General features: G+C 41.6%; 1 protein-coding gene and 1 non-coding gene across 4 annotated transcripts in view; one reads left to right on the top strand and one right to left on the bottom strand.

The window, feature by feature from the left end:
* Positions 1–19,907, top strand: part of WASF3 (WASP family member 3) — a 136,091-nt gene that overhangs the window by 25,378 nt on the left and 90,806 nt on the right. The window lies entirely within an intron of this gene.
* Positions 7,315–7,421, bottom strand: LOC131489376 (U6 spliceosomal RNA). Its single transcript, XR_009250517.1, has one exon. It is a non-coding gene; the product is annotated as a U6 spliceosomal RNA (small nuclear RNA).

Genomic DNA, 19,907 nt, shown 5'->3' with positions numbered 1-19,907 from the left:
AAACAGACTCATTCCCTTTGCAGCTGCTTGGTGTTCTAATGAGAAGTTACTGTTAACCTAAAAGAATTAAAACAGCCAATTATTTTACTAGCAAAATGGGTTTATCCGGGGATAGTGGAGAACTGCAGTCTGAGACATGCAATCTGTGGCAGGCCAGTCCCCCAGACGAAGGAGAGGAATGTTAATTTATTGAGAAGGAGGAGGAAGTTGGGAGGGGTTGTTGGGAACAGAAAGCCCCTCGGAGAGAAGCAAGAGTTCAGGGTGACAACGGTTTCTCTTTGGCTGACTTGAAGGGGTAGCACATTCCTTGTAGGAGATGCGGTGTCCCATCTTTTCCCGTTGGGACCTGTAATTGACACTGCTTCCTGTAATTGATGTTGAGTGGGCCAGGCTCCCCTTTCTGGCCTCCCTGGTCCTTTTTAGTGAGGTTTTCCTTCGCTCATTTTCACATTACAGAACCACTGCTTTTGTGGGTAAGGGGTCCCAAGTTGTCATGTTTTCAGTGGAAGATAATCAGAATTCCTTGGCTTTTTGTTTTTAATTATCTTTTACTAGAGATTCTTTGACAATCGTTTGCTACAAACTGGGCTTTGGTTCGGAAGAACACAGGGGGGCTGTTTGGGATATTGAGGAGGAAGGGATATGTACTGGTACTTTGGGATAGGATGTTAGCAGGTGTGGATTGAAATATGTTTGCTTTCGGGACTTCGAATTGGGAGTAAAGGCAGTTTCCATGAGCGTTTGGCAGGTTTGTGGCTGTAGACACTGAGTTCTTTAGTATCTCAGATTTCCCTTTGCAAGTCCTTCGACCAAATTCGTTTCACCTGTAGCGGATGTACAGGGTTTAGGGGCTGCCTTCTGCACTTGTTTCATTTCTAGCTCACGTGATGCTTCTAGTCTTTTTTTTTTTTTTTTTTTTTTTAACTGACTTCCATCATCTGTTGTCTTTTTGAACAGGGGGATGTACATAAACGCAATCATGTAGAGATGGTTCCTGGCTAGGCCTACCTCTTTTTTTTCAACGTTTTTTTTTTTTTTTTTTTTTTATTTATTTATTTTTGGACAGAGAGAGACAGAGCATGAACGGGGGAGGGGCAGAGAGAGAGGGAGACACAGAATCGGAAACAGGCTCCAGGCTCCGAGCCATCGGCCCAGAGCCTGACGCGGGGCTCGAACTCACGGACCGCGAGATCGTGACCTGGCTGAAGTCGGACGCTTAACCGACTGCGCCACCCAGGCGCCCCTAGGCCTACCTCTTTGTAGGTTTCAGGCTCGGGACTGATGACTGATGGCCTCTGAGACCGGCTGAGACAGAATTGCAAGCCAGTGGAGCAGGGGCTCTGGGGGCAGACTCATTGGGTTCAAATCTTGGCTTTGCCATTTCCTAGCAGCGTGGTTTCTGGGGCACTTGCCAACTTCGGGGAGCCTTGCTCTTCTCATCTATAAAACAGTAACTACCCCAGAGAGTTGTAAGGAGTAAAGGAGAGCGTGTAAATAATAAATAAAGGGTTGAGAGTGATGTACCAAGAATAGAAACCTGCCCGGCAGCTGGCAGAATAGAGGACGACAGAAAGAGAATATTCTTGAGAAAGTTTCAGACCTGCGTGTGCAGCATTGACCACACTTTTGAAGAGAGGGACACAACCACCTAGGTGTCCTTTTTAGCTGTTAGAAGTAATAGGGGAGAATTATGAGGGGATAATTTGTCAACCAGAAAGGTGATGACAGGCCTCTTTGTGGATGTTTAGAACAGGGCAGGAGGAAATTAACGCCGAGTTAGTGATTTGGGGTCTTGGTGCGAAGGGAGTGACAACTGCGGTGTTGTGGTTTGGGCGGAGTTAGTGTGGATAACTTGTCACCAGTTCTCGAAAGACTGCATGCTTGTCTAGTGATTTATGGTGTTAAGGGTCTTTACGATCCGGTGGAATTTGATGAGTACGCTCAGAAGGTAGCTTATTGTTCAGACGATTCTCGTTTGCACGGGGCAAGTTCCAGAGGCACTGGGGAGCAAGCAAGGATGAGAAAAAGTCCAGCGATTTTCCTTCGATGGGTGAGAGAGAAAGATTCACGCGGTCAGTGAGTGAATGCACCAGGCCTGTAGAGAATTCCTGATATGAGCGTGGGGCTCTTTCTCCTAGAGGTCGGGGTGGTGGCTGTCTGTGCCCAAAATGGGAGCGCTGAAAGATACAGAATAGTTCACAGGGGAGGTGAGGTGGAAGCTGGACCCCAGGGGTCCTTCAACCCGATTGGGAACTGTTTTCTGCTAGGTGGTATCTTTGTAGAAAATTCCTTACCCTATTAAAAAAAAATGTTTACTTTTTAAATTACTAATTTGATTATAGTCTTTGTTTTTGTTGTTTCTTTAGACAGTTTCTCAGAAGAGTGTCCCCCTGAACACATGGTACCGTGGGGTTGGGACTATGTTTTTTTCATTTGTTAACTCATTTAAAAAAAATTTTTTTTTAATGTTTGTTTATTTCTGACAGAGAGAGCGACAGAGCATGAGTGCGGGAGGGGCAGAGAGAGAGGGAGACACAGAATCCGAAGCTCCAGGCTCCGAGCTGTGAGCACAGAGCCCCACGCGGGGCTCGAACTCATGGACTGTGAGATCATGACCTGAGCCGAAGTCGGACGCTCAACCGACTGAGCCACCCAGGCGCCCCTAATTAATTCATTTAAAAAAAAAAAATTTCTTAATAACTTTTGAATGAGCCCGATGTTTTTATTTTTCTTTATTTTGCTTGTTTTACTTCAGGTTTTTTAATTCCACATATGAATGAGAACATATCGTATTTGTCTTTCTCTGACTTATTTTGCTTCTGCTCTCTAGCTCCATCCATGTTGTTGCCCATGGCAAAATTTCCTCCTTTTCACGGTTGAGTAATATTCCATCGCGCGTGCGTGCGCGCACGCGCACACACACACACACACACCCCACTTCGTCTTTATCCATTCAGCTATCGATGGACACTTGGGATGCTTCCATAATTTGGCTACTACAAATAATGCTGCAATAAACATAGGGGTATCTCTTTGATCTCTTTGAATTAGTGTTTTTGTATTTTTTTGGTAAATACCCAGTAGTGCAGTTGCTGGGTCCTAGGGTAGTTCTATTTTTATTTTTTTGAGGAACCTCCATAGTGTTTTCCACAATGGCTGTTTGTATTCCTACCAACAGGGCCCTAGGTTTCCTTTTTTTCTACATCCTCACCAACACCTTTTGTTTCTTGTGTTGTTGGATTTTAGGCAGTCTGGCAGGTGTGAGGTGATACCTCTTTGTAGTTTTGATTTGCATTTCCTTGAAGATGAGTGATGTTGAGCATCTTTTCGTGTGTCTGTTGGCCATCTGGATGTCTTCTTTGCGGAAGTGTCCGTACCTTCTGCCCATTTTTTTTTTTTAATTTTTTTTTTAACGTTTATTTATTTTTGAGACAGAGAGAGACAGAGCATGAACGGGGGAGGGGCAGAGAGAGGGAGACACAGAATCTGAAACAGGCTCCAGGCTCTGAGCTGTCAGCACAGAGCCCGACACGGGGCTCGAACTCACAGACCGCGAGATCGTGACCTGAGCCCAAGTCGGCCGCTTAACCGACTGAGCCACCCAGGCGCCCCCTCTTCTGCCCACTTTTTAATTGCATTATTTGGGGATTTTTGGGTGTTGAGTTGTATCAGTTCTTTATGTATTTTGTATGTTAACCCTTTGTTGGATATGTCATTGCAAATATCTTTCCCATTCTGTAGGTTGCCTTTTAGTTTTGTTGGTTGATTGCTGTGCAGAATCTTTTTATTTTTTTGATGTACTCCCAATAGTTTATTTTTGCTTTTATTTTCCTTGCCTCAGGATACATATCTAGAAAAATGTTGCCATGGCTGATGTCAGAGAAATTATTGCCTGTGCTCTCTTCAAGGATTTTGATGGTTTCATGTCTCACATTTAGGTCTTTAATCCATTTTGAGTTTATTTTTGTATATGGTGAAAGAAAGTGGTCCAGTTTCATTCTGTTTCATTTGGCTGTCCGGTTTTCCCAGCACCATTTGTTGAGGAGACTTTTCCCATTTGATATTCATTCCTCTTTTGTAGAAGATTAATTGACCATATAATTGTGGTTTTATTTCTGGATTTTCTATTTTATTCCATTGATCTGGGTGTCTGTTTTTATGCCAGCACCATACTGTTTTAATTATTACCACTTTGTAATATAACTTGAAATCTGGAATTGTGATAGTGCCATATGTTTTTCAAGATTTCTTTGGCTATTTAAGGTCTTTTGTGATTCCGTACGAGTTTAAGATTGTGTGTTCTTGTTCTGTGAAAAGTACTGTTGGTATTTTGATAGGGATCCCATTAAACGTGTAGATTGCTTTGGCTGGTATAGACATTTTAACAGCATTTGTTCCAATGGTTTGGACTAACTTTGCATTCCCCTTTTGTATTACATTTATACAGTATCCCCTTTGCTCTTTACAGCCTTGACAGCCTTTTGAAGCTACTGTAGCTTTGTTGTAGTTTGCTCTTGTCATTAGGAGGGTGCGTAAAAACCAGGTCTGTCTCTCCAAAGAGCCAGATAGTAATAGGAGTCAGGGGTGTAGGTCGACACTTTCGTACCCTGGAAAGGTTGGGAGTGCAGGAGGGAAAAGGCTCACCGGAAATTTGGTGTCCTGAAAACTCAATTTCAGTAAAGTACATTTTGGGCTCAGTGCATTGAATCTGTGACCTCCTGTAAGATCCTGCATTTTTGCCTAATGTTTACTTAAGCCTCTAACTTTTAAGAGGTGCCCCTCCCGCTCTCCTACCAGGCTCAAGCCCTCCCCAGAAGATACTCACTTAGTTTTGCAGGATTATGGAGATCCAGCAAACGTAACAAAGGCACTTTCTTTTTTAGGTGCCTTTTTTTCTCTGGCCTCATAGCTTAGTTACTTATTTGCACAGGACCCCTAAGTTAGCATGCTGGTGTTTTTTTTCTGTTGCTTTCTCTTGAGGGCTAATGATTTCAGCTGGAATGCAAATGAAGCATCTCAAATTTTCCACATCTTTACTATGAAAAATCCCGGACTGTGGCAAATGAGAATATTTTATTAATTCCTGGAAATACTTGCTAAGAATACTTCTCTAGAGTGCTTATTTGTAGAGTAAAAACTGTGACTTCAATTTCCGTTACCATGCGGTGAACATAATTTTTGTGAAATAGTGGCTGTAAGGATCTAGAATTAACACTATATGGCTCGTGTTCACCAAATCTGTATTTGATACATTCAGTGCAGTATTGCTTGTTCTGGCTGTTTAACCAGCGGAATTATTCATTACAGAAGTTGATTTTTTTTTTAATTTTTTTTTTTTTAACGTTTATTTATTTTTGAGACAGAGAGAGACAGAGCATGAATGGGGGAGGGTCAGAGAGAGGGAGACACAGAATCTGAAACAGGCTCCATCCAGGCTCTGAGCCATCAGCACAGAGCCCGACGCGGGGCTCAAACTCACGGACCGCGAGATTGTGACCTGAGCCGAAGTCGGCCGCTCAACCGACTGAGCCACCCAGGCGCCCCTACAGAAGTTGATTACGGACAGCTTATCGGAGTTGACTTACAGTTTCATTCATTGTTTTTCATAATTAACCAGATAAAAGGATGACAAGTCAGTCATTTTCTTTTTAATTAAAATAAGGAACTTACAAACGATTCTTCGGTTTTATGTTCTGTTATGTAGAGAAGTTCACAGGCAACCAGGACATGGGGTAATTATTCAGGAATTTCATTTGCTAGTATTTGTGTGTTGAAGGTACAGAGGGGAATGAGAGGTTTTACAGTGTCTTTGCCAAGTCAGAATTGCCTTGTAAAGGACCTTACAGAAATTCCTAACTGTTTCTGAGCCTTTTAAGCGAAGAAACGGAAAGTTAGTACTCCTTCGATAGTTGTGGTAGGGTGGCTCATGCTAGCTGGCCGAAGGAGTGGAGGGATGCCATTATCCCCTACTCCGGGAGAAGAGAGGAGTGTTGGTGACAAAGCCCTTCCTCCCAATTGGAGCTTCCTTGTTAAAGTACATAATATAATTCTCCCAGGCAATAGTGCGGGAAGCAAAAAAGGGAAGAGGAACTTAAAAAAGGACTGAAGTGAGTTAACACATGATTTGTAGTAAGTAGTATCTCTAGGTCAGCAAGGCAGACTGAATGAATGGGTAAGAAACTGGGAGATCCGGATACCAGAAATGGATAAAGGGGAGAAAGTGCATGGAAATAAACAACATGGTTTTGGGATCAAGGTGATACCGGACTAATGATCTGAATTTGCATAGCAGCTGTTCTCCTACCCTGCAGGAAGATACCTCACCCAGCTGACAGGCTCTGACTGTAGTGCCTTCGGGTTTTGAGCCGAGTCACTTGGGTATACCCATAAACTAGTTTTAAAAAAACGACATGGTTGATTACGATTTGCTTCTAGTAATAAGTTAGAGAGGGGTACTTTTGCTTCCTCGGGCAGCCCCCCGGGGAGATTTGAGATGGAAACAATGTATGTTACTGCCCTTGGTCAGCAGATACCCTTCCTTCATGGTCTGACTAGTAAGCTGGTTCCTGGAAGGCAGGAGACTGGTTCTTTTTCATCTCAGAGTTTGACATACCACCTTACATACAGTAGGAGCTCAGTTAGTCTCTGTTGATGCTATACATTTGGTAAGCATTCAGTGTTGAACCTGCATGTTGCCCGTCTGGCCACATACCCCAGAGCAAGCTTATTCTGGGAAAACTGTTAACCTCGTATTGCTTTACTGTGTGTGCGTTTTGTTGAAATTAAGCTGTGACCCGAAGATGCCTTACGAAAGACATTGCCTTATTGTAGGTCGGATAGTTTCTAACACGAGTGGAGGATAGTAGCTGTGGGTGGTGCTGTAGAAATCTCAGGTCAGGGGCCTCGGCAAGTTTGAGAGTCTCACCGTGCATTCTGTTGGATTTGATTTTTTTTTTTTTTTTTTGTATTGTTTTAAAACCCCTAGCAACTTGGGATCGTAGGAAAGACAGAAAGAGTGCTGTACTTGGCATGGCATAGAACCTGGGTTTTGTGCTGGTTGGACTTGTGCTTGGACTTCATGCCTAATCTTGACCTTGTCGATGAAGTTTTCTGTAAGGAAGCCATGTTTTATGTTTCTTTCTTTCTTTTTTTTTTTTTTTTTTTAATATATGAAATTCATTGTCAAATTGGTTTCCATGCAGCACCCAGTGCTCATCCCAAAAGATGCCCTCTTTTGGGCATCACCCATCACCCATCACCCACCCTCCCCTCCCTCCCACCCCCCATCAACCCTCAGTTTGTTCTCAGTTTTTAAAAAATATGGAACGCTTCACGAATTTGTGTGTCATCCTTGCACAGGGGCCATGCTAATCTTCTCTGTATCCTTCCAATTTTAGTATATGTGCTGCTGAAGTGAGCACCATGTTTTCTGTTTCAAGTAGTTTCATGGTTTGGCTTCTGTTGTTTTTCAACCATTCTTTGAAAGACCTTCTCCACTACCAGATTGTTAGAAAAAGATCCTTTCGTGTTTCTTCTAGTCCTTTAGTGGCTTCATGCTGTATATATTTGCTGCATTTAGAGCTTTGCGTAGTATATGGGCAAGGTAAGGACTCAGTTTGGGATCTCCACCCCCCCCCCCCCTTACTGCGTACTCATTTAATTAATAGTCTTTACCCCAGTGATTTGAAACGCCACCTCCATTTTATACTGAGTTCCTTGGTATATTCATTAGTTCCTGCACTTTCTAATCTGTTCAGTTATTAGGTTTATTTCCTCAGATGTCAGCACCACACTGTTTTAACTATTGTAGCTTTATAATGTTTCAGTATTCTATAGGGATGGCCCCTACTCTTTAGTCTTCTTTTTCAGAAGTGCCTTGTCTATCTTTGCTTGATTTTCTACAAGAACTTTAAAATCGCCTTGTCTGGCCCCTAAGGGAATCGCTGGGGGTGCTGGAAAGAAAACCTTCCTCTGTGATGAATGATCCTGGATTCTTAGAGCCCCATCTGCTTTGTAAATCTGGAGACTTGGTTTCAGACTTCGTTCTGACGTTCACTGGTGCTGCAGTGAAAAATTAGATTTGTGTTTTACAGCTTTACAGATGTGTACAGGTGCTTTTAAAGAATTACTGTGTACTTGCTGTTTTTGTCCCTTTACTTTTTCAATCAGTAGATATAACCATTAGAACACTCCTCAATTTTTTAGCGTTGCAGAAGGGCCCTCATACTTGCAAACGTTGGAGACAACTGGTTGAGAGTTCTCTAAGCTCTTCTCTGTTCTAAAATTCAGTTCTAAATAATAAAAGGTGGTATATTATCAATCCAATCAAGGATTGAATTTAAATCTTTGTAGCCACTGAAAGGGCTACTCTACCAAGAGAAGCTGCAGAAACGTTTCTTGGCAAGATCATTTGTCTGTGTCTTTCTTTTCCTCTGTAAGCAGTTGGTGTTTTGAAAGGAAGCATATTGTCTAGATTTTCAAAGTTCTCTAAAAACAGGATGGGGGAGTGCGTTATTTTCGAAGCTTGTAACACGATTGCATTTTAAGCGGAATTAAGTGCTTTGAAAGCTTGAATTTGTGTTGTCATAGTTGAGTATTTATGATTGAAATAACTACGCATATGTCTTCTTCCCTTTCTGTGTGATCATTGTTAGGTCTAGCGAGAGCCTCTGGACAGAATGGTTGGTTTATAGGAGAAGACAATCAAGGCTGTGGTAATTCTCAAAAGTAAAGCTTTACATTTTGAAGGGCAAGTCACATCTATAGTTTGTATGATTCTGTAACAGATGGGGAAATCATGGAACAAATGATGAGAGAAAATTGGCCTTTATCTGTTGGCAAATGGCAGTCAATGAAGAGATGACAATTTTTTTGGCTCCTTTTGGAAAATTACTTTCAGGATTCATTGAGTTAAAATTGCTACAGGACTTGGGGCGCCTGTGTGGCTGAGTTCAGTGTCTGACTCTTGATTTCAGCTCAGGTCATGATCTTGCTGGTTCATGAGATCAAGCCCTGAGTCGGATTCTGCACGGACAGTGTGGAGCCTGCTTAGGAGTCTCTCCCTCTCTGTTTGCCCCTCCCCCACTTGCTCCCTCTTTCTGTCTCTGTCTCTGTCTCTCTCTCTCAAATAAATAAACATTTAAAAATAATAATAAAATTGCTACAGGACTTAAAACTCTAAAAACATTTACCAGAAAGTCTAGAATTGTATACTGAATAATATTCTGAAATTAAGGTTGAGGTTTGGGATATGTTGAGTCTAATTAAACCAGACTCAGTCTATTTAAGATAGGTAAATAATGTTCTTAAGGAGGAATAAACATAATTAGATAAGCTGATCTAAATTACCATTATTAAAGTTAGAAAGGTTGGAGAGGGGAGTTTAAGAAAACAAAAATATAAGCAGAAAATAATCCTGAGAATGAAAGTCAGTTTATTGAATCTTCAGATGTTGTTTGTGTGCTGAAAAGGAATAGAATGTCCCAGGAATGTGAGACTTCTTCAGATAAAGCTCTTGAGTTTACATTTCCTTTTTTCAAGAGTACATGTGACTAGAATAAATCAGAATCCGAGCCCCAATTCCACATTCCTGGGAGGGAAACTGGCCCCTTTTGGGTAGCGCCTGTCTCCGTCCAGTCAGCCGTGGCCACAAGGTGGGGGTGGGGGTCACAAAGCCCAGGGTTTCAAAGGGTCATTAACCCCTCACGTTTCTACTAAAGTCAAACGGCACCTTAAAATGGACTTGTGTTTCAGTTGTCATCACAGATTATGTTTTGGGAAATAGGTATTTTTTTCCTTGGAGTTCAGTTTGATCTTGCGGACTCTTTGCAGTCTTAAAAAGCTTTAATTTACAGTCTATTAGAGTGCCCGTGTAGCCCCGTCCTGGCGAACACTGGGGTTTTTCATATGTTTTAATCTCCACTAATCTAGTAAGTGAACACATCGTGGCTTCAGTTTGCATTTCTTCAGTATTATGGAAGGTTGGGCATTTTTGCGGATCTGCTTTTTCCACTAGCCATCAGGTGGATGGTAACTTAGTTCCTTTCTGTTCTTGTTCAACCAGATTGGTGGGCTACAGGGCGTCTTTCGTAGCGTGCTACTTTGGAGGAAGTTTCAGCTTGTTCTATCAGCCATCAAATTAGCACTAAAAATGGCTCATCTCAGGACTGGCTCAGGTGGAGTGAAGTGCCGGCAGAGCATTAAAGGGAAGTGGTCACAGGGCAGGTGTCATGGTGGGAACCGTCGTGATTGGTAGACAGCAAACCGTCACTGCAAATCGAGCTCAGCGTGGACGGAGGACTGTATGGTTTAGAAAGTTACTTTATGTAGGCAAGCGACAAAGTCCTCTGAAGGCTTAGAGATCTGGGTCTGGTGTGGCGTTGTCAGTAGGTGCATTTGTATGAGGGGTCTTGCTGTTTAACATTAGGTGAATGTTCCGAATGAAATCGTACCATGACGCAGCCTTTGGAAAGATTTTTGCACGTATCTCGCGTTTAAACCTTTCCTTTTGTTATTTCTTCAAAGCTCAACGGAGCTGGGCGGGCCGATAACATGTAATTCTCTTGAAATTTAAAAACAATCATGTTACGGTAGGTTGGTTGGGGTGTAGGGCGTTTTCCACCTCTGAGAATGTTAGAGCTCGTGCTTTGGATTGTCTTGAACATATACTCCATTTGGCTGGATGTTTCTTTAGATTTTAATATTCATGAGCACTGTCATCATGCTTCTTAACATTGAATTAAAGCCAAGGTAGGGCTGTCGAAGGCATTTTCGCCTTTCTTTTGCGTTACTTTCTTGACTGGGCTCTCTCCGTTTCTGGGTTTCTGCCAGTGCAGATGAAGGTTGACTTCATTAGCTCTCAGTGTACAACAGTGAATGGAAAACATAAACATGCGTCTGTTCTCGCACGTCGAACTTTCCCCTTCCCCTTTGCAACCAACTCCTTTGGGGAAGCTGAAACTGAAGACCTGTGGCTGAATAGCATTTTAACAGTATTTCTCATTAATATGCTTTGTCAGCCCTCAATTTGCAAGAAAGGCACTGTCAGGATGTTCTTGGTTTGAAGCCTGGATGCTTTGATTTCCGTCCTGTTAATTTCTTATCCGTGACCCTCTGCTGGGAAATGCCCTCTCCCCCCCCCTTCCCGTTTGATCACATTCAGGAGAAAAAGTAAAACTTCTGATATCTTTTTCAAATTGTTCACGTATTAATAAGATTGCCACCTCTTCCTCTCTGTGTGAAGATGTAATATAGTATATACTTTTGCTTCAGTAGTTTTTCTGAATTTTGACCTTTTTTATTTGAGAAAAAAAACCTAAAGGAAGGCATAAGGTGGAAAGTTGTTGATTATTCTCTTTAAATGTCTTTCCTCTTACAGATGTCATCTTTAAGTGTAGGTTTTAAACCAGAAATATCCCCTACAACTTGACTCACAGAAAGTAATCTGAAAGAGATTTACGTCCACATCAGATCTACATGAGATCACTGGGTGAGGTCACCAAGGGAAAGGTCCAAATAAACACATCTAAAATCTGGTAACCTCGTAATTCTCTGGCATTTTGGAAGATGATAGGTACTATAGAGAAAAAGAAACCATTAAAGATGTTGCAATTTTGTGTGGGGTGGGGTCAGAGAAGATAGTATTTGAATAGAGATTTGAAGGAGGCTTGAGGGGTGTGGGGTGGGTGGGGAGGGACATTCCAGGAGAGGTCATAGCAAATGCAAAGGTCTTCCACTTTGGAATGGCTGCTCCCTGGTGTGTAGAGGGAATTGGCCTAGGAAGGCAGCCAGGCCTGAAGTAGCATGAGAGAAGGGGGTGGGGGTGTGAGAGAGAGGGGATGAGAGAGATAGAGAGAGAGAGAGAGACGAGGACAGAGTGGTAAAGGGAGGGAAGGAGGCAGGTCAGGTAGCTATCTTCTAGGTCATTGTAAAGGTTTTAGCTTTGACCTGAATGAGGTGAACAACGATTAGAGGGTTTTGAATAGAGGAGAGACATGATCCAACTTCCCCTTTGATAGAATTGCTCTGGTTTCCATTCAGAAGAGAACAGGAGCAAAGGGTAGAGGCAGGAGACCAGGGGGAGTCCTCAGGTGGGAGCTGCCTGATGGTGGCCCTGGGTTGGGATGGAAGCAGTCGAGGTGGGAGGAGTGTTCTGATTTGGATATGTTTAATTTTTTTTAAATGTTTGTTTATTATTGAGAGACAGAGAGAGACAGAGCATGAGCATGGGAGGGGTAGAGAGAAGGGGAGACACAGAATCCAAAGCAGGCTCCAGGCTCTGAGCTGTCAGCACAGAGCCTGATGCGGGGCTCGAACTCACAAACCACGAGATCAAGACCTGAGCCAAAGTCGGACGCTTAACTGACTGAGCCACCCAGGCACCCCTGATTTTGATATATTTAAAAGGCACAATCACCCGTGGTATTTGCCGATGGATCCGATGTGAGCTATGTGAGGGAGAGGGGGGAGAGAAGTTAAGGATGCCTAGTGTTTTTTTGTTTTGTTTTTTAATATTTATTTTGAGAGAGAGAGAGAGGGACAGAGAGAGAGAGAGAGTATGCGCGTAGGGGAAGGGCAGAGGGAGAGAAAGAGTCCCAAGCAGGCTCCGCATTGTCAGCTCAGAGCCTTCTTATTTTAGATACAGAGAAATTATTTTCCCAAGGTGTTCCTTGTAGGTTGCACAACTTGTGTCCGTATTTTCAGTGCTTCCCTTCAGTTTAGTCTTTTCACAAATTGAACAGTCTGATACTTGCATAATGGGGAGTGGTTCGTAAATTTCGATGGCGTTTCGGGTCCTGTTTCTAGGGCCTGTGTGGTTTTGCTGGAGTCCCTGCCATGCTGCTATGCGGTGTTGATTCAGTGAGTGAATGAACTTAGGTGAATGTGTGTGTGTGTGTGTCTGTGGGGGCGGAGGGTTGTACTATAATGAAGACAGGAAATGTGAAAAATACCATCTTAGCTGGTAGACGGAAGGATCACTTGTCTTGTGAGATTTTCTGCCTTCAGCGTTGCAGAGTTCATCTTGGCTCAAAGCAGCTTAGTAGAAGCACAGGCTTCCATAAGTATGTTGCTTTCCTGTCCTTCCTGAGTTTCCTGGTTCGGGAGTGGGAAGGTACCAGGTTTTGTAAAAGTTCTGCCTCCTGGTGATGCTAAAGGAGAAACCATGGAGGGCCCACGCACTTCCTGTTTATAATTACACTTTGATTTTCCTAGACCATTTACTAAGCCGCCTGAAGTTTGCTTTGTTTTAAACTTTTAATTTACATTATTTTTACTATTAATCTTGAGGCTTCTTTTAAAACGATTCCAGGTTTTTTTTTACATAATTTTATATACACACACACACACACACACACACATTGTCTTATTATGTCACCTGTTAATGTTTGTCTTACTAGCATTTATTTCATTCCTGATTGTCTTGTACGTTGATTTATCTACCCTTCCTGGCTCACTTTCCAGGAGAAGCCGAGCTTCACAAAAACAAGAAATTGTCTTTCACTGCATTTTATCCCCAGTACCTAAGTGATAGTAGATAATAGGTATTCAGTAAATAGTCTTGCGTAAATAAATACTGCAGACCCTATTTTGTATGCTGTAAAATATTCAGTGTCATAAGAAGTTTATCCCATAATTAAAAAGTCTTCTGAAATACTACCTAGGCGATTGCATAATTACTTATTTTATAGATCTAATTTAATTTGCTTTGAGTTAATTATTTTGTTTGGTTATTTAGTTTCTTCTGTTTTATTATTGGAAATAACATTGAAAGGAGGACATCTTTATATATAGATCCTTGACCACATTTGTATTTATTCCTTTGCATAATTACTTATTTTATAGATCTAATTTAATTTGCTTTGAGTTAATTATTTTGTTTGGTTATTTAGTTTCTTCTGTTTTATTATTGGAAATAACATTGAAAGGAGGACATCTTTATATATAGATCCTTGACCACATTTGTATTTATTCCTTTCACGTATCGTAAAGAATTATTAGTTGAGATCATTTAGGTCTGAACATGTACTGACAACAGAAGTATAATAGTTTACACCTCCATTGACATTTTACAAGGGCCCCTTTCTTCTAGAATTTGATCTCCAATACTGTGTTCTTCTCGTTTTATACTCCTTCCCTTTGGCAAGCCCATCTCTTGCTGCTTTGGCAGCCAGTGCTGGTGATTTGTGGCCTCTTAACCTCAGGCTGTTACTCTGTATTTGCTAGATCCTGGAGATCCCTCTGTACCTCAAGTTCACATTCCCCAACGGCATAATGATTATCTTTCCATCAGAATCTGCTCCCTGCTGCTCTGTTCCCTTTTGAGGTAAATGAAAGTAACATCTTTTCAGGCGCCCAAGATAGAAATGTGGGCATGATTCTCAATTCTTCTCTTTCCTCTTTATCCTTAACTAGTTGGTACAAGCCCCTTTATTTCCATGCTTTTTCCTCCTCCTCTGGTTTAAGCTTGTTACCACCTCTTCCTTGGACTATTAGATTATTGCTCTGACTTCCTCTATCACTTTGCTCTAATGGATCATCCTTACTGCCAAAGCTGTCTTCCTAAAAGGCCCATCTTCTCTTGCTGTCCTAATTAAATTCCTTCAAACTCTTCTAGTTCCTTACAGAGTGAAGTTTGAGCAGAGACTTCAGCAGAGACTGCGCTCCGCTTGCCCTCCGCACAGTCCGCCCTTCATCATTTCTTGTAATGAGGGATTTTCCTCCCCCTTATTCTCCAGGTGCGTTGCACCCTTGGCGTTCCACGTATGTGTCTTAACTCTTTTGTCCCTCAGTGGCTGGACTCTGTCTAGAATACTGTCCCTCACTTATTCACTTAACATTCATTTGTAAATTCAGCTCCAAGAAGACTTTCTTACTGACTCTTTTCTAGTGATAGCTTCCTTTTCTGTACAGCTGCGGGTGGTGTTTCAGCACTTCTGTGACTGAATATTCAATGTCATTTATAGGTTTGTATGCTAGGCTGTGTGATTGAGTCTTATTTGTCCTTGATTCCATGGCACTTACCATAAGAGACTATTGTAGAAAAAATATTTAACAAGTATTAGTTGAATTAATGAATATGTCAATGGAAACATCCTTGAAATTGATATCTTTTTAGTGTTCTTCCTTTCTGCTTCTGTCTGGGAAGTATCATTTCCATTTAGTCTGAAGAACTTTAGCATCTTTTGTAGTATGGATCTGTTCAGCTTTGGTTTATTGGAAAATGTCTTTGTTTTGCTTTCTTCTTATTTTTAAATAATTATAGTCTCACAGGAGATTTCAAAAAATCACAGTCCCATGTGCCCTTTGCCCAGTTTTCCCAAATGGGGACATCTGGTATACCTGTTACTGTTTTAGCAAAACCAAAAAATTGATCTTAGTATATTTCTATTAACTATTAAGATTAAGATCGATTAAGATTAAGATTAAGATCTTATTCACTGTTAAGTGTATTTTCAGTTACACTGTGTGCGTGTGTGTAGTTCTGTACAATTGTATTATGTGTAGATTTGTGTAAGCACTGCCACAGTCAAGATACGGTACTATTTTCATCACCGTATAAGGTCTCCCTTGTGCTTTTTAAAAATCATCTCCTCCACTCTACCCCCTACACCCTGTTCTCCATGTCTGTAGTTGTGTTATTTTGAGAATGTTACCTACATTGAATTGTACTGTACTTAGTAAAAAATGGGCAGAGGACCTGAATAGACACTTTTCCAAAGAAGATAGGCAGATGGTCAACGGACACATGAAAAAATGCTCAACATCAGTAATCATTAGGGAACTGCAAATCAGAACCACAGTGAGATATCACCTCATACCTGTCAGAATGCTGCTTTCAGAAAGACATAACTAGTGTTAGTGGGGATGTGGGGAAAAGGGAACCCTCATGCACTGTTGTTGGGAGTGCAAACTGGTGCAGCCACTGTGGAAAACCGTATGGAAGCTCCTCAAAGAATTTAAAAATGGAACTACCACATGATGCGCAATTTCGGTTCTGGGTATTTATCCAAAGAAAAAGAAAACACTAATTCAAAAAGGTATATACACCCCTGGGTTCACTGCAGCATCGTTCGTGATGGGAACAGCCTGTGTGTGTGTGTGTGTGTGTGTGTGTGTAGGGATTATCACTCAGCCCTACAAAGAATGTGATCTTGCTGTTTGCAACAACATGGATGGACCTACAAGGTATTATGCTAAGTGAAATAAGACAGAGAGAGACCCAGGACCTTGTGATTTCACTTGAATATTAAATCTAAAAAACAAAACAGACAAAAGAAAACAAATAGACTCATAAATATAAAGAACAAACTGGTGGTTGCCAGAAGGGAAGGGTGGGGGGAATTAAGAGATACAGACCTCCAGTTATAAAATAAGTAAGGCACAGAGATGAAAAGTACAGCGAAAAGAATATAGCCAATGATACTGTAATAACTCTGTATGCGACAGGGGTAGCTAGACTTACCCTGGTGATAATTTCATAATGTATATAAATATCGGATCACTCTGGTGAACACCTAAAACTAATATAACGCTGTATGTCAGCTATACCTCGATAATAAGAAAGTTTCACCAAACCCAAGATAATAAACTAATTAAAACTTTGTGGGTATGGCACTGTTTCTTTAGAAGAGCTGATAAACAAATCTGTCTTCACCGGAAATCATGTTCCGCAGCTGTGATCAAAGAGTGGGAATAAGGTGAAGCAAATCATCATGTTCAGGGTGTCTGAGTAATATCGTTTTGCAAGATGAGCTCCATTTTAATTTACAGAAACACTCTTAGGTAAAGTCAAGTGAATGAAAAATTTTTAAAAGCGAATTAAAAATAAACCGCATGAGTGAACGGATTCCCAGTTCAAGAAGTCCTCACAACTGAAAGCGAACTCATTTTTCTTCATTGACTATATAATCTGTAAGTATTTGGGGAAGTTAAAATAGTGTTAATATTTTTTGTTTTATTGCTAAATATCTGTAACAGTACTTAGGTCCACCTAATAAAAAGATGAGTCAGATATATAGAATGTGCTACTGCGAGCGTGTTTTTAAGGGATTCATTATACAGTGTATCTCGTGTCTTACATCCTAATAAGATATTATAATGAAAACAATCCAGACTGCCCTCCCAAATCATTCAGATCGTGGTCTGTATCAATATTTCTTCCTTTTTATTGCTGAGTAGTAAAGCATTGTATGGATTCACCAGAGTTTGTCCAACCATCCACCCGAATAACATTTGACTGGTTTCTAGTATTATGAATAAAGCTGCTGTGTTCACATACAGGTTTCTGTATGGAAATGGGTTTTCACTTCTGTGGAATAAATACCCAGGAGTGTTTATTGGTCCAGGGTCCAATGGCAAGTGCGTATTTAGTTTGGTAAGAACTTGCCAAACTGGTTTCCAGAGTAGCTGTACTGTTTTTATTTTACATCCCCACCAGCGGTGTATGGGTGATCTAATTTCTCTGGCTCCTCATCAGAATTTGGTATTATTACTGGTTTTTATTTTAACTGCTCCTGTAGGTGTGTAGTGATATCTCCCTGTGGTTTTGGTGGCATTTCCCAAACGGCTAATGATGTTGACCAGTGATGTTGGCCATTAATGTGAATGATTGATTGCCATCTGTCTCTCCTCTTTGATGAAATGTTTCCTTCTGCCTGTTGCTCATTTTATACTTGTGTGCTTTTTCTTTTAACTGTTGAGTTTTGTGATTCTTTATATATTCTAGACAGGAGGCTTTGGTGGCACGTTCGGTTTCCAGATATTTTCTCCGTGTGTAACTTGCCTTCATCCTCTTAACAGAGTCTTTGCAGCTCAAGACTGCAAAGTTTGATGCTTTTGTTTTTGAAAGTATTTCTGCTGGATGAAAAATTCTGTGTTGGGGGTGCCTGGGTAGCTCAGTTGGTTAAGCATCTGACTCTTGATTTTGGCTCAGGTCATGATCACGGTTCGTGGGAGTGAGACCCGCATCGGGCTCCACACTGACAGCATGGAGCCTGCTTGGGATTCTCTCTCTTTCTGCCCCTCCCTTGCATGCACGCACACACACACACACACACACATATACACATGGACGCACGCACTCTCAAATTTAAAAAATTCTGTGTGACAGTTTAATTTTTCTCTTTCCTCAGCATTCTAAACACGTCACTCCATTGCATTCTGATTTTCACTATTTTTGATAAAATGTCCCTTTCTTACATGTTATTCTTATTGTGGTTCCCTTTTTCCTATTGGTGGCTTTGGATGTTTTCTCCTTATCTTTGGTTTTCAGCAGTTTGGCTATCATGTGCCTATGCGTGGTTTTCTTTGTATTTATCCTCGTTGGAATTGAGTGAGCTTCTTGGATCTGTGGGTTGATGTCCTCTATCACAGTCTGGAAAGTTCTTAGACATTGTTTCTTCAGGTATTTCTTCTGTCCCCTTCTGTCTTTCTCACCTTCTGGGACCCCAGTTACATTTGTAGTTGAGCCATTTGATATTGTGACACAGATCTTGGGAAACTTTGTTGTGCTTTTTAAATCATTTTTTTCTCTTGACATTTGTAGAACTGTCTGCTGTTTCCAGTTTGCTGTTAAGCGCATTGAAGTGTTTATTTCAGAAGTTGTAGTTCTCTTTTCTCCCTTTTCTGTTCAGCTGTTTAGTTTCTGTTTTATTCTGCCTAGATCCTTCCCTGTTCATGTTTACTGCTCATCTTTCCTACAAGATTTTTTAGTACACTGAACATAGTTGGGTCTGCTGGTTGCAGTCCAGGGTCATATATGGGCTTATCTCCGTTGCCTGCTTTTTCTCTTTTTTATGAATCATTTTCTTCCTCTCTTGTTCTATGATTTTCTTGTGTGGTGGTCACTGTGTGTAATGAACAGTGAAGCCTGGAGGATACCACACGAAAAGGGCTTGTCCCTCTTTTGGTCATGCTGCTGACATGAGGGACTGAGCTGGGCCTAGACTTTGCTGTAGCAAGAGTTAGGTCCACTTCATCATTAGCTGCAGATATTTTGGGAGTGGGATTGAGACATTGTTTTTGGGAGAGCTTCAGAATGATCCCAGGAAGACCTTGGAGATTTCTGTGCTTTAGAGCTAGGCTGCCAACTTTTTTTTTTATTAAATTTTTTTTAACGTTTATTCATTTTTTGATAGAGACAGAGCGTGAGTGGGGAAGGGGCAGAGAGAGAGGGAGGCACAGAATCTGAAGCAGGCTCCAGGCTCCTAACTGACAGCACAGAGCCCGATGCGGGGCTCGAACTCACGGGCTGTGAGATCATGACCTAAGCTGAAGTTGCACACTCAACCGACTGAGCCACCCAGGCGCCCCATAGGCTGCCAACTTTCTGAACAATGACGGACTCTCGGTTTTATAGCTTGGCTGCTAGTTTTGGGGACACTCATGAGTCCTCTTTGCCCTCCGGTCTGTGGCTTTCTTCTCTGGAGATCTCTCTTTGCCCTGCTGTTTCTTAGAAGAAGTTTTCTCAGCTCTCCTTTCTTCCTCCTGGTGTTAGAGGGTGCCTGGATATGGAGCCTCTCAGCTCTTGTGTTCTGTCTGTACGTGTGCCATCTACATTATTTGGTAAAGGTCCCGGTGGAAGAGTTGGCAGGTGAGTGCAGACTTGCCCTGTGTCTGGGGCTCCTTGAGATTCTAACCCAACATTTCTGCTCATGTGTGGACATCAAAGGTTTATTAACAGTTCAGCTGGTATTTTCTTACCCCTGTTTACAGCAGGTTCTCCTTCCTGGCACTCTGCCGGGGGTGAAAACAGTTGTGGGTCCTGTCTCTCCTAGGAAGGCCTTGTCAATATCTGGTATTTACTTCATTTAGCTTTCTTTCTGTTCTGAGCTTTTTTTTTTATTATTTTTTTTTATGGGTTTCTTTCTTTCCTTTTCTTTTGAAACTTTTGGTTTTGTAGCTTTCTT

Source organism: Neofelis nebulosa, chromosome 1, assembly GCF_028018385.1.
Source record: "Neofelis nebulosa isolate mNeoNeb1 chromosome 1, mNeoNeb1.pri, whole genome shotgun sequence".
Lineage (NCBI taxonomy): Eukaryota > Metazoa > Chordata > Mammalia > Carnivora > Felidae > Neofelis > Neofelis nebulosa.
The sequence above is the reverse complement of the archived record's forward strand: the minus strand, read 5'-3'. Positions and strand labels throughout refer to the sequence as shown.